At 36.9% G+C, this 19,118-nt stretch overlaps 1 pseudogene; it reads right to left on the reverse strand.

The window, feature by feature from the left end:
• Positions 1–14,580: 14,580 nt before the first annotated feature.
• LOC706474 (52 kDa repressor of the inhibitor of the protein kinase-like) lies at positions 14,581–16,943 on the reverse strand (annotated as a pseudogene).
• Positions 16,944–19,118: the final 2,175 nt, after the last annotated feature.

The following is a 19,118-nucleotide window of genomic DNA, read 5'->3' on the forward strand; positions in this document are numbered from 1 at the left end:
ATGATGAAAATGTTCCATATCTGTGATATCCAATATGGTAGTAACTAGTCATATGTGGCTGTTAAGCACTTCAAATGTGGCTAGTGCAACTAAGGAATTAATTTTTTTTAATTTTAAGTAATTTAAATGACCACATATGGCAAGTAGCTACACTATTGGACACTATTATACTCTATTAACTACAGAGAAAGAACTATTATACCCTATTAGTTATAGAGAAAGAACAACAATTTCAATGCATAATTAGTGTTGCCAACGTTATATCATTTGGCATCACTTCATTTGTGTAACAGAAAGTCAGGACTTCACAGCAGGTAATATTGTATGGTAGAAAAATTTTGTATCTGCCATTATTTTTTGTTTTTCTGGATACTTGGTAGCTAGATGTTCCAGAATCCCTAAAACTCTATTAATTTTGTTTTCCATTATCTTTATAGCTTATCTAGCTACATCTTATTTGAGAAAGCTATGGATTCTTTATTAGTGGGAAATGACTAAATCCAGGATATAGAACAGAAAGGAACAAATTGAATAGAGGTAATATGGGGCAAGACTAAGGAAGCCAGTTCCAAAAAAAATTCAGTGGAGAGGGAGATATATAGGAATAAATAAGACTCAGGAGATGTCTTGCTTCACATCTACTTTTATGTCTAACTGGTGCCATAGTATAATCACATGAATTAAGAGCTCAGGATGCTGGAAACAAATTGTCCATAAGATCCTATGGTTTCCGGGGTTTTTGAGGTCAAAGAAAGGTTGATGACTTAATAACAGTGTTGTCCCTCAAATCTGTATTAGTCAGGGTTCTCTGGAGGGGCAGAACTAATAGGATAGATGTATATATGAAGGGGAGTTTATTAAGGAGTATTGGCTCACATGATCACAAGGTGAAGTCCCACAATAGGCTGTCTGCAAGCTGAGATGCAAGGAAACCAGTCTGAGTTCCGAAACTGCAAAAGTAGGGAAGCAGACAGTGCAGCCTTCAGTCTGTGGCTGAAGGCCTGAAAGCCCCTTGCAAATCACTGGTTAATTCCAAGAGCCGCAAAAGCTGAAGAACTTGGAGTCTGATACTTGAGAGCAGGAAGCATCCAGAACAGAAAAAGATGAAGACCGGAAGACTCAGCAAGTCTGCTCTTCCATCTTCTCCTGCCTACTTTATTCTAGCTGCACTGGCAGCTGGTGAGATGGTGCCCACCCAGATTGAAGGTGGGTCTGCCTCTCCCAGTCTACTGACTCAAACGTTAATCTCTTTCTGCAACACCCTCACAGACATACCCAGGAATAATACTTTGCATCCTTTAATTCAGTCAAGGTAACATTCAGTGTTAACCATCACACCCTCCTTCATCTTATACTAACAGAATATTTTTAATACTCAAATATCCAGTTGTTTACACAAAAGAATAAATCATGGCCTGTTAGAAAAAGCTCAGTAATTAGTGTTGAAATGCTGATCTTTTACGTACTTTTGAACTTAAAAATTCTATAATTTTGCAATAATTCTTTTAAAGCATTGGCCAGTAATTTGGCAACTATGTACAGTTTTTGACCCATATTATGTGGGCAGAAAATAACTTAAAAAAAACCTGATAAACAGGAATTTCTGCCAGTCTCTGCCTATCTTTAAAATATGGCTATTTTGCTGTATTTGCAGTCAAATTAAAGTAGAAAAACAAAAAAACACTACAAGAACATTTACTTCATTTGTCATGGGCATGCTTTTCTCCTTGACACTCCTAGGAAAGCAGTGTTCTCTGAACTAAAACAACAAAGTCTTTTTGTAGGACATAAACATTCTTTTCCACAGTATGGCATAAGTCAAAACAAGTATCACAACTGTAGAGTGTGCACAGCCTTCCACAGTAAGTCTGGAAACACATGGGAGAGAAACTCAAAACAGAGTGATAGAATGAAAGAGAGAGTCAGGTTGGACCTGAAAAGTCCACAAATTGGGACCAGAAAATATAAAGGGGAGTGTGTAGAGGTTTTTTGTTGTTGTTGTTGTTGTTGTTGTTTTTTTTTTTTTTTTTTTTTTTTTTGACAGAGCTAGGTGACAGTCTAGCTCTGTCACCCAGGCTGGAGTGCAGTGGCATGATCTCGGTTCACTGCAACCTCCTCCTCCTGGGTTCAAGAGATTCTCCTGCCTCAGCCTCCTGAGTAGCTGGGATTACAGACATGCACTACCACACCTGGCTAATTCTTTTGTATATGTAGTAGAAATGGGATTTAAGCATGTTGGCCAGGCTGGTCTGGAACTCCTGGCCTCAAGTGATCTGCCCGTCTCAGTCTACAAAGTGCTGGGATTACAGGCATGAGCTACCATGCCCGGTCTCAGAATTTTTTAAGTATACTGATAGATTGATCTGGATTCAAAATTCAGTTCTTCCACATCCTTATTAACTGACCTTAGATGAGTTCCTGAGCCTGAAATGTTCAGTTTCATTATATGCCAAATGTGGGAAATGGTAGGACCTTCTTCACCGAGCTATTGTAAGGATTAAGTGAGATTGAGCACTTACATTCAGAAAGTACTCAAAATATGTGAGCTATTATTTACAAGAGACAGGAAGTAGTGTAGACTGCATGGAAGGTACCTAAACTGAAGGATGACTTAAGTATGAAGGGCAATGAAAGTGAAGGGATAAGAACATAATCAGGAAAGCTTGTTTTTGTTTTTTGGGGGTTTCTTGTGTGTGTATATGAAACCACCTTTGCAAAATTATCACTAACATAGTGAAAGAGATCTAACTTAACTGACTCCATCTTGCTTCTAACCTCTAACCTCTAAGCTGTCCTTGTTCATTCCTGGCATGGCTGAACTAGCTTTGGGAGAAACTTAGTTTAAAGTTTATAGTTTAAACAAAGACGGTAACAGCACTTTCCCAAAGCAGACCTCTTTCTTGCCTGAGGACTAGATTGCCTTTGTAGGACTAACATTAACCACAAGATTAGAAATTATGGTTTAGGAGTCATGCAGCTGGAGGCTACAAGATTCTGACCCTTCTAAACTGCTCCTTAAGATTTGTGCTTGAGATATTTTGCAGACCCTGTACTTAAGAGATCAGCTGGCACCACCCAGATCAATAAACTGGCTCATCTGACCTTGTGGTCCCCACCCAGGAACTGACTGAGAGCAAGAAGACAGTTCCGACTCCCTGTGATTTAATCTCTGACCAATCGGCACTCCTGGCTCACTGGCTTCCCCCAACCCACCAAGTTATCCTTAAAAACTCTGCTCTGTGAGTGCTCAGGGAGACTGATTTGAGTGATAATAAAACTCCGGTCTCCCGTACAGCCAGCTCTGCGTGAATTACTTTTTCTCTATTGCAATTCCCTTGCCTTGATCAATAGGCTCTGTCTAGGCAACACACAAGGTGAATCCCTTGGGCAGTTTATTTTATTTTTTCAGTATTCAGACGTTAGGTAAATTGTGGAAAGAGTTCTAGACCAAGGCAATAAATAAAAGTTTAGATGGTGCAAAATAACTTAGAACTGCCATGAGGTTTTGGGGGGTGTTTGGAAAACTTGAAAATGTATGGAAAAACTGAATTGGATTTGTATGTAAGCATTTGGCCACTATAACTTCAGATGGATTCTCAAATTGGTCATAAATTATTTGAAAACATTAAAACCCACTATTATAAAGTGTTGAAACCTACCTCAGAGTGTCCCTGACTCATTCCAGAAAAATTTACTAGCAATAACACTAAAGAATGTCTTCCTGATCTGTTCTTCTTCAGGCTATGCTTCAGGTCGATCAAGTACCCAACTGGGAGCCCATGGATGGATCACACAGGTCTGTTTCATCATTTCCACACATAAACGCAGGGGGGTGCAACTGTAGTGACAATGTACCCAGATCACTGTTGGCAGGTAAATCAGGACATTTACCATTTCAAGTGGCTAAAACTCCATCAAAACTAGGTTAATCCAAAATATTTAATTGGCTCATATCATTGAAAATCTAGGTGTTTGGCCTGGTGCAGTGGCTTATGTCTATAATCCCAGTACTTTGGGAGGCTGAGGCGGGCGGATCATCAGGTCAAGAGATCAAGACCATCCTGGCCAACGTGGTGAAACTCTGTCTGTACTACAAATACAAGAATTGGCCGGGTGTGGTGGTGCACGCCTGTAGTCCCAGTTACTTGGGAGGCTGAGGCAGGAGAATCACTTGAACCCAGGAGGCAGAGGTTGCAGTGAGCTGAAATTGCACCACTGTACTCCAGCCTGGGTGACAGAGTGAGATTCCATTTCAGAAAAAAAAAAAAAAAAAAAAAAAGAAAGAAAGAAAGAAAGAAAGAAAGAAAGAAAGAAAGAAAGAAAGAAAATCTAGATGTCAAGCTAACTTGACACCTAGAGTCAAGTTGCCCTTTAATCCAAGGGTTTAAAGGGCGACCAGACATATTGTGACTTGAGGGATATTCAAGGCTTCACCTCACTTGCTTTTATTTCAGCTGCATTTTCTTCTGTTTGGAATTCTTTCTTAGGCTTTAGCACTTCCACACTTACTTACATGCTCAGAGTTCTAAGTCTAACAGAATTAAAGAATGTCTCTTTCCCCAGAAGAATGCCTTTTTTGTTTGTTTGTTTGTTTGTTTTGAAATGACAGAAGACATTTCCACTAGAAAGCAAGTCCCATGTGTACAGGGGCTTTTTCTTTCTGTTTTTACTGCTCTATCCCCAGAAGTTATGGCACCTTGCTCAAGGTTGATTGAATGTATGACTAAGCTCAGATTGAGTGAGTTAGGTCATTTTTCTTCCCTGAACCAGTCACTGAGGCCAGGGGGATGAAAATACTAAGTGAGTCACATGACAACCCCGATTGGACCACACTGTCTCACAGACTAAGAGCTAGCACAGACTGTTGTGCTAGTGTCAGAATAGGGAGATATGGATGCTGGAAGGCCAGAGAAGAACAGAGATTCATCTGCACAAGTTTTACATTTCTCAAGATGATACCAGATGATCAGAATCATTCCTTACAATTATTTTCTGAATTACAAAAATGCAAACACTTCTAAGAAAAAATGAAAGAACATTAATGGATGGAAAATTAAGACTTTATCCTGATACAATTACATAGGGGATTTAAATTGACAAAATGTAATTTTCTAAGTAGTAAATTGGCAGGATGCCTGATTTTTAGAGATCTTATCATGAGGATACTTATTTGTTACTGATTTAGAAAAAGGGAGTTTACCTGTAACATGAGTCCTCCACTTATACAATGGTCTTCCATTTATCCGAACTGAAGTAGCTAGAAAGTGGGAATGAAAGTAGCTAGAAATGTGCAGAATGAACTCTGCACAGAGTATACGGAGTCATCATCATAAATACACACCTGAGTCTTCAAAAGGGTCTGAGTCTGCTCTGAATCAGCTGACAACAGATTACATTATATTCCAATTTTCTTCAAATTGGCCAGTGAATGCTGTAAAGATAGAAACAAATTCAATCAAATACTTTTTCATCAACTCCTCTCTTCACTGTGCATCATTTTATTTAATATCACATTTTGGAGAAGCTTTTTATTATATATAATTTATAGACATAATTGATGTATTTATACATAATATCTATGCATTTTATACATATATTTATACGATAAGAAATAAGTAAAATTATAATTTATTATTTGTATTTCTTCTATTTTATCATTTTATGTCCTCTATTATTCTATGTAGATTATAAACCATTTGAAGTTTAGGACAAGTCATTACATTATGCCAAAACACTTCAATATTATGCAAAGATCATATTACATACATAACACATTCTAAATTGAACACATAAAATGTGAGTCCTCATATTTTTACCATTGAAAACTGTTTTATAATACACTTACTATGAACAAATGTTTGAAAGATATGGTTTCAAGCCAAATGAACTATTTATTATATAATTTGTTTTCCCATTTTTAATTAAAAATATTAATATTTGATGAAACATTTTTTTGCACCACCCCAACTCATATGTTTACCAGTCCCCTACACCCATACCAATCAGTGAAAGAAGAAAAGACTTCCTCTTTGCTTAGGTGTACAATTTCTTTCAGGTGTTTGATATACCAAGTGACCAACCTCTTGACCACCATTGGGAACCTATGATCGGAAACTGCTGATAGAATAGGGGCTTCTCCTAGAAAAGGAAGGCATATCTGGTGAATCAGACTAATAGCTGGTCTAGTGTTCTTAGTCAAATGCACTTTTTGGTGCTGATCCAAAGCTATGAAGTGCAAGAAGCATTCATATAACATGTATTTATTGTTTACGACGTACTAGGTTCTGCTCTTGACCCTAGAGAGCCAGAAACAAAACACAAATAATCCTTGATCTTGCGAAGCCTACATTCAAGTGGGAGAAACAGAAAAGTAATGTGATCAGTCAATACAAATATATGTTAGATGGTTTTAAGTTGTAATTGTAAACATATTGTCTATTTTTTGCATGAAAAAATAGTTTGTATTTACACGGAGAATGTTAACTAGGCTAATATTTAAACAAAAGAGTATATTTAAAACAAACATTTATTCTAGCCTATAAAATGTAGCATTAGTTGTCCAAGAAAAGGCTACACTGAAACTATTACATTTGGGTAAAGACTAAAAAATGTGAGACAATTAGATTTGAGGAAGAACAACCAGGACAAAGATGCTGAAGCAGAAGGTCCCACACACATTTAAGGACCAAGCAAGAGGTCTAATGCCGTCCAATGGGTTGCTCAGGTTCCAAGCTGAAGTTTAAGATGACATTTTTTTTTTGAAATGGAGTTTTGCTCTTGATGCCCAGGCTGGAGTGCAATGGAGCGATCTCAGCTCACCGCAACTTCTGCTTCCTAGATTCAAGTGATTCTCCTGCCTCAGCCTCCCGAGTAGATGAGACTACAGGTATCCACCACCACACTGGTTAATTTTGTACTTTTAATATAAGAGACAAAGTTTCTACATGTTGGTCAGGCTGGTTTTGAACTCCTGACCTCAGGTGATCTGCCCACCTTCGTCTCCCAAAGTACTGAGATTACAGGCATGAGCCACCACGCCTAGCCAACATGAATCTTAAAATCACATTTTGCGACTTTTTCCCCTGCCATATAACTGCCCAATGGGTTCATCTTGCCCACTGTCCAAATAGAGCCCGTTTATCAAGACAGGGGGATTATAATGGAGAAGGAGTTTAATACATATAGAGCCAGCTAAATGGAAGGTGGAGTTTTTTATTACTCAAATTAGCCTCCCCCAAAATTTAGAGGCTAAGATATTTTAAAGATAGCTTTTGGCAGGCAGTGGGCTAGGGAATGGTTGCAGCTAATTGGTTGAAGATATAATCCTAGGAATGTGGAAAATGGTCCTTGTGCAATGAGTCCACTTCTGCATGGGAGCTACAGAGCTGGTTGTCATGAGTCACAGATCTGGGTGGAGTCAACCCATTATCAGAAATGCAAAAGTCTGAAAAGATACCTCAAAAGGCCAAGCTGAGGTTCTACAATAGTGATGTCATTTACAGGAGTAATTGAGGAAGTTACAAATCTTGTGGCCTCCAGAACAATGGCTGGTGATTGTTTACACCTGTATTTTAACAGAATTCAGGCCTTTTATTAGTTTTATAAAAGTGGCTTAATTTGGGAAGGACTATTATCATTTAAACCATAAATCACTCCCAAAGTTAGCTTGGCCCACTCCCAGGAATCACAAAAGGCAGTTTGGAGGTTAAAGGCAAGATGAAACTGGTTAGCTCACTCTTTCACCATCATAATTTTCTCACTCTTATAATTTTTGCAAAGGCAGCTTCAACCAGTCATCACTGAGTTCTACATTGGTCATGGAGGCCAACTAAAATTCAGGACAGTGGAAAACCAGTAAAAATCTTTGCAGAGCCTCTGGGTTATTTAGATCACGACAGCAAGAAGAATCTCGAAACCTCAGCACTATCATAATGCAAAAGAAAAAATAGACAATTCTTTTTGAGAAAGGGATTATGGAATAATATTGCCTTTGATCCTTATGAATTATAACTATAAAGCAGCATGAGTTTTAATCATTCACATCAGCTATAAAATTATTTAATTTAACCAGAGAGCATGAGATAAATCTTGCAAAAAAGAAAAAAAAAAGAGTTTAAATGGTACGGGTAAATGTATATCTACAAGAATGTTGATTTCAAAATTGCAATATCAAGAAAAAACAATTTCTTTATGAAAAGGAAATAAGCAAGGAAAAGGTATGGTCACCAAAACATCATGTAAAATGCAAATATTAACTTAGTATTCTTTCCATGCCTTACAAAACAATGTGACTTTTCAAACGACAATAACATGTGGAAATAGGGACATTCCGAGTTTGAAACTTAGCATTTCACCTAGTGTTTCTTCTTGAGGTTTTATCTGAACTTAAGAAATAAAAAATTAAAGTAAAGTAAAATTATAAAACAATTAAAACTATATCTGCTTACCTATGAGAGACAGATGGATAAACAGATTTTTATATACACATATTTATTTATATAATAAATACTTTCATCTGCTTGTGAAATAGGGAAAATAGTCCTTTCTTTTTCGTATATTAGTATGGTTTGTTTACCTATTGTTTATCTTATTTTTAGGAATTTGCAAAGTAAACATGGGTGGAGATATGTAAAATTTTCTGTGCTGCCTATAACAGTGAAAAAACCTGACTCTGAAGAGATAAAATATGGTATATAATGGGATGGAATCATCAAGTTGAGACAGCAGGCAGCCCTCAGGATTCCCTAAGAAAACAGGTCCTGGAGTATAAAATTCTGGTGATAGAGCTCAAAAATAGTTGGCCTTTACAGGAAGGCATAAATGAAAGGAATGTTTCAAGGGAGGGAAGGTCTCTGAACTGGAATCATTCGAAGGTAATTTCAGCCAATATTATCCTTTTTTTTTTTTTAACCAAGACTATTCTGCTCAAATTTCATAGTGCATTTATATAGACATTTGAAAAATCATTGGAAGTCTCTATTCATAAAAAAGCTCACAAATTTTACCATCTTAATATCAATGCCTTTATTGTGAAATGGCCCCACCCTCTAACAAAGAACCTTTTATTACAAATATGTTCTTCATTCAGGGAACAGGCAAGACCCTTACAGACATGCCCTTTGGGTTTGGAAAGAGAAGAAACCAACAGATAGAGGAAAAACAATGAACAGACAATATAATTTTATCATAAGACAAAGCCCAAAGGGAATTTAAATATTTAAACAAATATGCAGGCATTCCCCACTTTTAGGAGCCAAGTATGTTTTGGCAGAAGGGAATTTCCATATTGTTTAAAACATGTGACAGTTGTTATAATTCTCTTTTAATTAAGATTGCTAATGAGCATTTTTTTGTTGTTGTTGGCATTATTCACACCCAAATAACCAGACATCTCTCATAGGTAAGCAGATATATTTTGAATTGTTTTATAATTTTACTTTAATTTAATTTTTTATTTCTTAAGTTCAGATAAAACCTCAAGAAGAAACACTAGGTGAAATGCTAAGTTTCAAACTTGGAATGTCCCTATTTCCACATGTTATTGTCGTTTGAAAAGCCACATTGTTTTGTAAGGCATGGAAAGAATACTAAGTTAATGTTACTTTCTGAATACCCCCAGAAAAAAAGCAAAGAAGCAGAAGGGGTGAAAATGCAGATATTACTTTGTAATGTAAGTATATTATAGGGAAAAGAATATGCCTCAATGGAAAACGATGTATTTTTTATGAGAGCTATTTTAGAATCTGTAAGTTGTAGAAAACATTCACATTAGTGAACAAATTTTTAACCTTCGTGAAATTTTCACATGTATTTACCAAATACTACTCATATTTTCAAGACCAAAAAGCACTATTTCTACCTAGTCATCCAAACTCCAAAACTACCTGGACTAAACCTAAGATGCCACTAAAGGAAAAGGTTAAGTGATAATTGCTTGAGCCCAGGAATAATGCAATTCAGATTGAAACAGATAGTGATTCCGTCACTCAACTGTACTAATAATTTTTATCAGTCTAAGAAATGACATCATCTACCAAAACTCCTTTTGCATGGAAAAAGTCAGATAATGTGGATAGGGGCTGTATATTCAGTTTCACAAGAGTGGGATCTTTATTTTATTTTATTTGAAGTGAATTTACAGAGTGTTATGCCCACTCACACATAAATTCAAGTAGCAAAATATCTGAGAAATTCTCCCACCATTAATCTAATATTATTATCCTACAGATTCTCTGAAAGCTATTTTTTAAACTTATTTATCTAGTAAACTGAATGTCAGAAACAAACCCTTGCCAAAAAAGTACGGTGACTGCTAACAGATATAGTCAATGCTCAGCAAAGGTAAAGATAAAGATCATTTTGGAGTATGCTAAAGCACACTCTACCTAGGCTTGTCTGAGCACAGAATCTCATTTGAAGTACAAAATATTACAACATGAAGGGAAAATCGATTGCCTGTAGAAAATATGACTGTGAAGAGGGTTTTTAGTTAACTCACTAAAAACAAGGATGGAATCAAAATGCATTAAGTATTATACAATTTGCGTAGCAAAATCAAATCATATGAAAACATGGGAGCAAAACATGTATTACACATAAGTTAAAACATGGAATTCTTACAGACCAAAACTAATTTCATGAATCAGACTTACTTGCTAATATTTTAATTTCCTGAAACGAGTATCACCATCCAATTTTTGCCATCACTGTATTAGATATTATGGAGGATTCAATCTTTAAAAAATTATTATACATTAGCTCATGAATTTTCTATAAGTTGTATGGCACATAAAGTTAGTGATGTGGGCCAGTCATGGTGGTTCACGTCTGTAATCCCAACACTTTGGGAGTCCAAGGCGGGTGGATCACCTGAGGTCAGGAGTTCGAGAGCAGTCTGGCCAATATGATGAAACCTGTCTCTACTAAAAATACAAAAATTAGCTGGGCATGGTGGCGTGCACTTGTAGTCCCAGTTACTCAGGAGGCTGAGACAGGAGAATTGCTTGAACCTGGGAGGCAGAGGTTGCAGTGAGCTGAGATCAGGTCACTGCACTCCAGTCTGGGTGACTCTCAAAAAAAAAAAAAAAAAAAAAAAAAATTAGTGATGTGCAGAGCAGTTAAATTTTTGTGTATCATAATATAAGAATATAAAGCAGAAATTGCAAACCAAGCATTAAAAAGCCAGGCAAGGGGGAAGTAGATTAATAATCATGATAAATACAAATAATTTTATCTCTCAATTTTAAAAACAATAAAAAGAAATCTAAGCAAGAGAAAAAAAGCAGATTGGGTATGACGCTATAGGTAGTGATGGAGTCTGTAAATAGGCTCTACAACCTAAAGGCGATCAGAAGCTATTGATTTCAGCTGGTTTTCACCACGTAGGGATGTAGAACTAGTGTTGCTTGACTAGATTTTTCAAGAGAAGTTTGCATCCGAAGTTTGATGTAAAATCTCCAAATTTTAATAACTGATTCGAAAAGCGATTTTGAACCTGTCTAGGTGAAATCTGTCCAGATTTGGCCACGAGGCTACTAGTTTATAATCTCTGGGTAAGAAATCAGAGAGAGTTGAAACAAAGCACACAAAAAAATAATATGGTGGATAGACGGAGGAATTGAGTGAATTGAGAGATTCAGGGTCAGTATGACACTAAATTTTATTATACATAGGATCAAATTTTCAGACTTCAGAATCCTTTTCTGTATTGTTTCTCACTGTTTTTCCAGCAACTAGCCAGAGTGTCTGGAAATTATGGTTTATATATATTTAATTAACTAGTTAATCAATTAATTGGTTGTTTGGGTTAAATAATTTCTTCTTGCTCTTACAGACCTCAAAACAATTTGAGTGATATAAAATGCCTTCTAAGAGGAAATATTATAGAAATTAGTATTCATTTAAAATAAAGAAGGAAAGTCAAAGGGTAACTTGGGTCACTAAATATTTTCTAAAAGATGATAGGAGGAGATGAGCTCATTTATATGTGTGCATGGGTGTGTGTGTGTGAGAGAGAGAGAGAGAGACATAGAGAGAGAGCCTCAAAATAGAGGAATGGAGCTTACATTGCAATTAGAATATTTGATTAGTAAGACAAAAGATTTTCTGGCTCAGAAGAGTAAGTCTGCTAAGGAGATGGTTAAAGTTGGTGACCTGTAAAATATCAACAAACACCATTTTTTTTTTTTTTTTGTCATTTAGCCAGTGACCAAACCAATATAGCCTTATTGTTCTTTGGGACTCTATAGTGATTTTCAAACAACACTCCATTTCTAAACTATTTAGCTCAAATAATATCCATTAAAAAGTCATAGAACTATGGTGGCTGCAGGGTGACAAACGTGTCAAGAGAGGAAACATGAAGGCACAGAGCTCACCAAAAGGGTGAAGAAGTGACCAGCAGATTAAGGCAATTGGCTACAGATGGGGTTTAAACAGAGAAACCACCATATAGAGAAACCAGCTTTCTTGCTTTCTGAAAAAGGGTTTATAAAATTGAAGGGGGGAAGCCTAGAAAGTATCCTGAGGTTTTGCCTTGGAAATGAAGGTATGCATGTGAATTCATGATTTTTAAAATATATATGACATATAAATAGACAAGAACATGTGCATTTACGTGTGTGTATGTACATGTGTACATACGTGCATTTGTAGATTACTCTATCCATTAAGAAGTTTAAATGCCAGGACAACTCAGGAGAAACAAGTCCGCCTTTTGCCCAGATCTTGATTTCTAAATACCTTAGTGAAATGACTGGTCCCAAAGTTGAAGTAGGGAAAATACAAAATGAGTCAGGAACATCTTGTGCCAGAAATCTGTTAAATGAGCAAAGAATTAAATGTCAAAAGTATCCAGGAATTAGCCTGCAGGAGAATCCAGTGACCATATCTGAGACTATTTTAACATCAAAATAAATAATGATGGTAATGTATTACCACACATCACAAAATTGATTCAGGAGTTCATATTTATATACATAAATTTAAAAACATATAGGGGAGAAAAATCTTTCTTATGGTAGAATGCCAAGTAATTAATGGAGAAGAAATGGTAGAAATAGAAAATCATCATTTTACACCCATCATTGTTGTAGCTATTTCAGGCAGGTATCATCAATGGATGCTAAGGCTGGTGGGCAGATTTTTATGTGACACTAGACACTATTGTAATTTCAGAGTATCTCCCTACAAAATACTTATAAATTATGAAGGAATTGGATGGTACATTTTTGGTGAAAAAAAATGAGGTTAACATCACTTATTAACCTTGACGTGTGAAGGCTGGAAGTGTTAGCATCGTGTACCTCCTCATGTGATCCTCTAAGAAGAGCACAAATTGTTTCTGAGGTGTTCCTTCCAAGAAAGGACAGCCCAAGTCCAGCGATAAAGAAATATTCGATGGACCACACTGAAGACCCCCTAAAGAATGAAAGACCTGTACTCTTTTAAAATCGTCAGGGTGATGAAAAACAAAGAAAGATAGACATGGTTTCAGATGGAATGTCACCAAAGGGTTGTGACAAGTGTATTGTGTATTCCTGAACTGAATCATGGGCCAAAGCAGAGAAGAAACATTGTGGGTAAAGTTGGCAAAATTTGAATGAGGCCTGTAAATTGGATAGTGGTATTGTATCAATGTTGATTTCTTGTCCTATGTTGGAGAATATCCTTGATTTGATGAAATGCATACTGAAATTTTTAGATGTTCTGGGGCGTCACATTTACAATTTGCTCTCAGAATTTTTGTAACTTTTAAGTATGAAGTTATTTAAATGTAGATTACAAAAAAACTAGAAGGCACTTTGAAATCCTTGTTTGGCGTGCTCACTAGCTCCTCTTTCTCTGGCAATTTCTTATAACTGTCCAGTATAGACTTTTAACATACTTAAAATTCCTATTAATCAAGGTCAAGTGAGGGCTTCACTATAATATTTTATAAAATGTATTCCTTCCTCCCACACCTCTTCAAAATATATTTCTTCAAAGAATGCATTAGTACCCAACGAGTAGAGATCCACAGTGATAATAAATGCTATGTCTGAGATGACTTAACTAAAACAATTCCAGAGTGCCACCAGCAGAGATCATGCAGAAGGAAATGTGGCACTTTCAATGTTCTCTTCTGGAAGAACAGATAGGTCCTCAAAGCAGGAGAGTTCAAACAGGGGCCATTTAAGCAGGTAGATTATCAATAGCTAATGCATTCAAGGGAGTCCTATAGGCAAAGATATTTAGTGATTAAGTGGCCTACATACACTTTATTGCTTTACTTCCAAATATCAAATATAAGAAAGCCTATTTCTGGGGGGAGGCCGAGGAGGGTGGATCACGAGGTCAGGAGATCAAGACCATCCTGGCTAACACGGTGAAACCCTGTCTCCACTAAAAATACAAAAAAAAAAATAGCCAAAAAATTAGCCAGGGGTGGTGGCTGGCCCCTGTAGACCCAGCTACTCAGAAGGCTGAGGCAGGAGAATAGTGGGAACCTGGGAGGCAGAGCTTGCAGTGAGCCGAGATCGCGCCACTGCACTCCATCTCAAAAAAAAAAAAAAAGAGAAAGAAAGTCTATTTTTAAAAGTCTCAGATATTTTCCATGGTTTCCGAATTATCTGTGGGAAGCTCTGACTTACTTGTATAGAGTTTAATATATGTGTCCACCATTAAATCCAGGTCATGTTTTATATCAAAATGTATGTTAAGCAAAGCCAAGTTACTTGACCTTTGGTCTGTCAAAGTGTACTTCAAATATGGTTTAAGATGCTTTCGTCCATTTTCATACCACTCATTCGCAACCTTCATCACAGGACGAATACACAAGACCTTCAGCAATGCATACACATTAGGAAAAAACTTGATGTCAGGCAGATGGAGGGTTTCATAGATGGTGGATGGAAGCTCTATATCTTTCCCCCTGTGTTTCCATTTGATTCTCCAACAATGAAGCTTGACTGAGAGCGTGTCGGGATTGGATAAGCCACTTCTACAACATGTCAGCATGGTGTTCCTCCTAGGTATTGAATTTGAGTTGTCCCATGACTGGGGGTACCAGAGATAAGCATTTAAGAGCTTTAAGGTGCTGTTCTGAGAATATATCTTTAGGTTCCTGAATAATGTGCTCCACTGTTGGGACACTTAGGGTTTCTTTATAGTAAATCTCAGAGGTTAACTGGGATTCCAAGTTACCCTGGTGAGCTCTGTGGAATTTCCCAGGGAGTTTCATTTGAAGATCATTTGGTTGCCAAATCTGTGGCTTCCTCAAACCAAAATTCATGATAAACTTCAATATTTTCCATCACTCCATTGAGTGAACGCAGTACTGCAGTCAAGCTACTGGCTGCAAATAAGACATCAGAGGTTTGACCCTGGAGATTTTTCCCAAAGGCTCTTGTAAAAGGACATTTTTAAGAACAAGAGTAGTAACAATGAAATCAAAATCTGTTACTGCACTGAAGAGTACAAATGCGCGGCCAACTATACAGTTATTCCATCTAATATTTGTGTCACTATTTATACTCTCTAAACATAAAACAAGTGCTTGCTGGAGTTCCACTAAAATTTCAAAAGCATCATGCCTGCCTGTTCATGGAGAATGCAGATTTCCTTCACTTGTTTACCCCTTTCTTTACTGTTCTGAAAAAGGACAGAAATTTCATTGTCAAGTTCTAAAAGAAGTCGTGGCGATCGATGGAAAAAAGAACAAACTTCTTCAATTGTTCTTAAAGCAACAGATACTCCCATAACAGGTACTGATTTTGCCAACCACATATTTATGGCACAGGAAGAATAGAGCATGTAAATAGCTTGGGAATATTTATCTGAAAGTCTAGAAGCAACAACTTTCATTTTGGAAGAAAATCCAATAGACACAATGTAAGCCTGGCCACGACAATACTCCCCACTTCTCAGTTATCACAGTGTGAAATTTCACAGCCAAAATTTCTGCATCAGCTTCGTAAGGCAGGAAGCCTACAAATTCTTCTCTTAGGTTATGAGATTCATCAACAAACCTCACCAACACAGGTAGATAGGTGCTCTTCCCTTGTTATGTCCACTACATCATCAGTGATAATGGAAAAGAAGTGTGAGTCTCTCACTTCCCTGAGAGTTTCTTCTCAAATACCGCTCTCATAGATCTCTAGCATCTGTTTCTACTGTGTTTTTGAACAAAACAACGTGTTAACTGCTGTTGTCTCAAACCATTTTCTCAGAAACTCTTCACCAGAATTTATCTGACACTCCAGCAGTGCTTGAAAGTTATCTGGAGTAAAGAGATCTTCTGGGATTTCATCAGCCTCATATCCATCCAGAGGTATGTTTTGCTTTCCCATCAGAATCAAGATTTCAAACAGAGATTTTAGTTATTCTCTGTTTTCCTTCTCTTCAAGGGTTAGAGGTAAAATATCCTCATCTTGTCCTTCACCCCCTTCTTCACTGGGGTTCTGAGCATTGCTATTGTTGATTTCTTTATGTTTTTGTTCCTGTTCAGAAGTTTTATCAATTTTTTTTCTGTTTCAGTGTCCTGATTTCTTCTTCACTCAGTTATTTTACTCGTTTTCTGTGTCTACTCTGTGTGTTGCTCAAATGACTGGTAAGATGAAATGTTGTTGGTATTTCATTATCTCGAAGAACTATCCTGTAAGGACTCTCCCAATGACTTCACAAGTATCTGCTTCAATTAATTTTGAGAAATAAACCAATTATTTAGTTTTCTGATGCCTCTGCAAAGTGTATATAGTTCTACAGATCCTAGAGGTCTCAAAATGTTTGGCACATAATTGATAATGTTTATTTAGCTGATCAGGTGTTTTATCTTCTAAATCTGCTCTCCTTCAATTCTTCACCCACTTCCGGCATCTGGCCGGGTCCCGCGGGAACGTGAAGAAGGCCAGGTCGGACTGCGTGCTCTTCTGCCTGCGGTTAGGGGCAGCGCAGAAGTTCCGCATCCTCGCCCGCTGGCAGGCCGGCTGGCCGGCTCGGTAGGGCTGGCACGCGGGGGTGAAAAATTGTTATAATTTGACTTTCCATTTTTAGTTTTAATTATGTTATGCCACTTATAATAGAAAATATTCTGACCGCTCATTCCCAAAATATCTCAATTAAGTGCAAGGCAGAAACATTGGGTTAACTTCAACGTTTGTGAAAGTTTTCCCCAGCAAACTAAAATCTCCCATAGATACAGAATGCTCAGTCAGGACCACCTAAATACAGCTCTCAAAGAAAAAACTGTAGGCACAAATATTTCTAAAGTAGATGATAAACACATGGATCTACCAAGGACATTTTCATGATGCTGTAACTTTAAGCTTCTTCATGTGTTGAGAAAGTATCTTTTTAAAATAACTCTGGAACTGTTTAACATTGAAAATGAGTGTGTTTCTGGGCAGCATTTGTGGAATGCTGGCCACCAAAGAGACATTTACAGCAATTGCAAATTTGCTTTTGAATGGATCCCCCATGACCCCAAAATATTTTTATCCCTTGCTAGTTATCTATTTTCTTTCTTAAATAATCCTGCCTTTTTATAACACTTTACTCCTGTTGCATAGTTTTTCACCAAATGCACAGTTAACTTTAAATCCATTTTAAAAGGCAAAGAGAAGATACCAGTAACTCTTACTTTGAACCTATATATGCTTTTCTCCTGTCTATTATGTTCAGTTTGTCAGACTTTCCTCAAAACTGATAGTTATTCTATGTAATTCAATTTAGCCAAATATCATGGGCTATAAAGTCAAGATTATACCAGAGGGGGCAATTGTCATAATTTAAGGTTTTGAGGCCACTAATGTCATGCTATTTTTAGGAATAACTAGACAAGACACAAAAGAACATCATTGTCACTGTTTCAGATGTCATCTCATGAAACTGGTTTATTGGCCAGAATAATCCCAGGAATTTCTCAATGAAACTCAATTATGAACAATGAGACATGTCAATGAGGCATTGACAGGAAATGAAACATTCCACGTATGCGAATATCTAACTAAGATGTGTTCTCATTTAAGCTGAATTTTAAGAAATTCAAAGATTTTATTCCTAAATTGTACTTACTGTCATTTATATAATTTAGAATAATCATTTTGAGCATTAGTGTGATAAACACTGCAAATGTAGCCCTTAAAATTTATTTACACCGTCTGTTAGTAAAGACTTCAGGTTTGGGAGATTGTACCTCCTAATCCCACCTTCCTTGGCACTTGAAATTGGAGAGGATATGTCTAAGGTACTATATATTGTACTTTTCTATGACCACATTTATTGTTTCACAAGTGGGCTTCTCTATTCCATTTAGGCCCATGAGACTTCAAAAGGTATTTGCTTGGGACTTCTAAGAGAAAAAAAAAAAAGTCTAAGTCTTTATGGAAATGGTTGATGATCTCCCATAAACTTAGCAGCCATAGTTTAACCGCAAGAGTCACCAAATGAAACTGCCTTAGTACAGTGCCTGTTAGAAAACTAGAATACAGAACAGAACAAACATAACAAGCCTGTGATGCCATCATTGAGTAGCTAAATTAAAAAATCCAGGAAGTTTCCCCTTTGAATTTCCAACTTGCGTCAGGCAACATTATTTGAGCTGGGTTGTCTGTCACTTTTAACTAAATGCATACTACCAAGACAATATTTATTCTACTATGTCAGTGACGCGTGCAAGGTTAATAACAGTATTTGCCGCATTACATAAAATTACTCAGGACTTTCTATGTTTTCTAGCTCATGTGTTTAATTTGTATAGTGTATCTCTCTTCTCTTGTTGTTAGCTATTCCTCTACGGACTAAGAAATTACTTACTAAAAGATAAGGATTGTCAGCCGGTTTCCTTTGATCTGCTATGACCCTGGAGGAGAGGCATGCGCCAAAGGCCTCAGCTCCCTCCTTACTTCCTTAGGAAGGACTTTCCTGACCCACATCAAAGTCAAATCCCCTTGTTAAGTATCCTTGCTGAGCTACTATACAACAAGCTCTCTTCTAAGCATTTACTTGAATTAATCTATTTAATCCTCACACAATCTATTTAATCCTCACAGAAACCTTATTTTACAGACCATATCATTCCCATTTTAGGCCATTTGTACTGCTTTAACATAAAACTTGAGAATGGGTAATTCATTAAAACC

Source organism: Macaca mulatta, chromosome 9 (assembly GCF_049350105.2).
Source record: "Macaca mulatta isolate MMU2019108-1 chromosome 9, T2T-MMU8v2.0, whole genome shotgun sequence".
NCBI lineage: Eukaryota > Metazoa > Chordata > Mammalia > Primates > Cercopithecidae > Macaca > Macaca mulatta.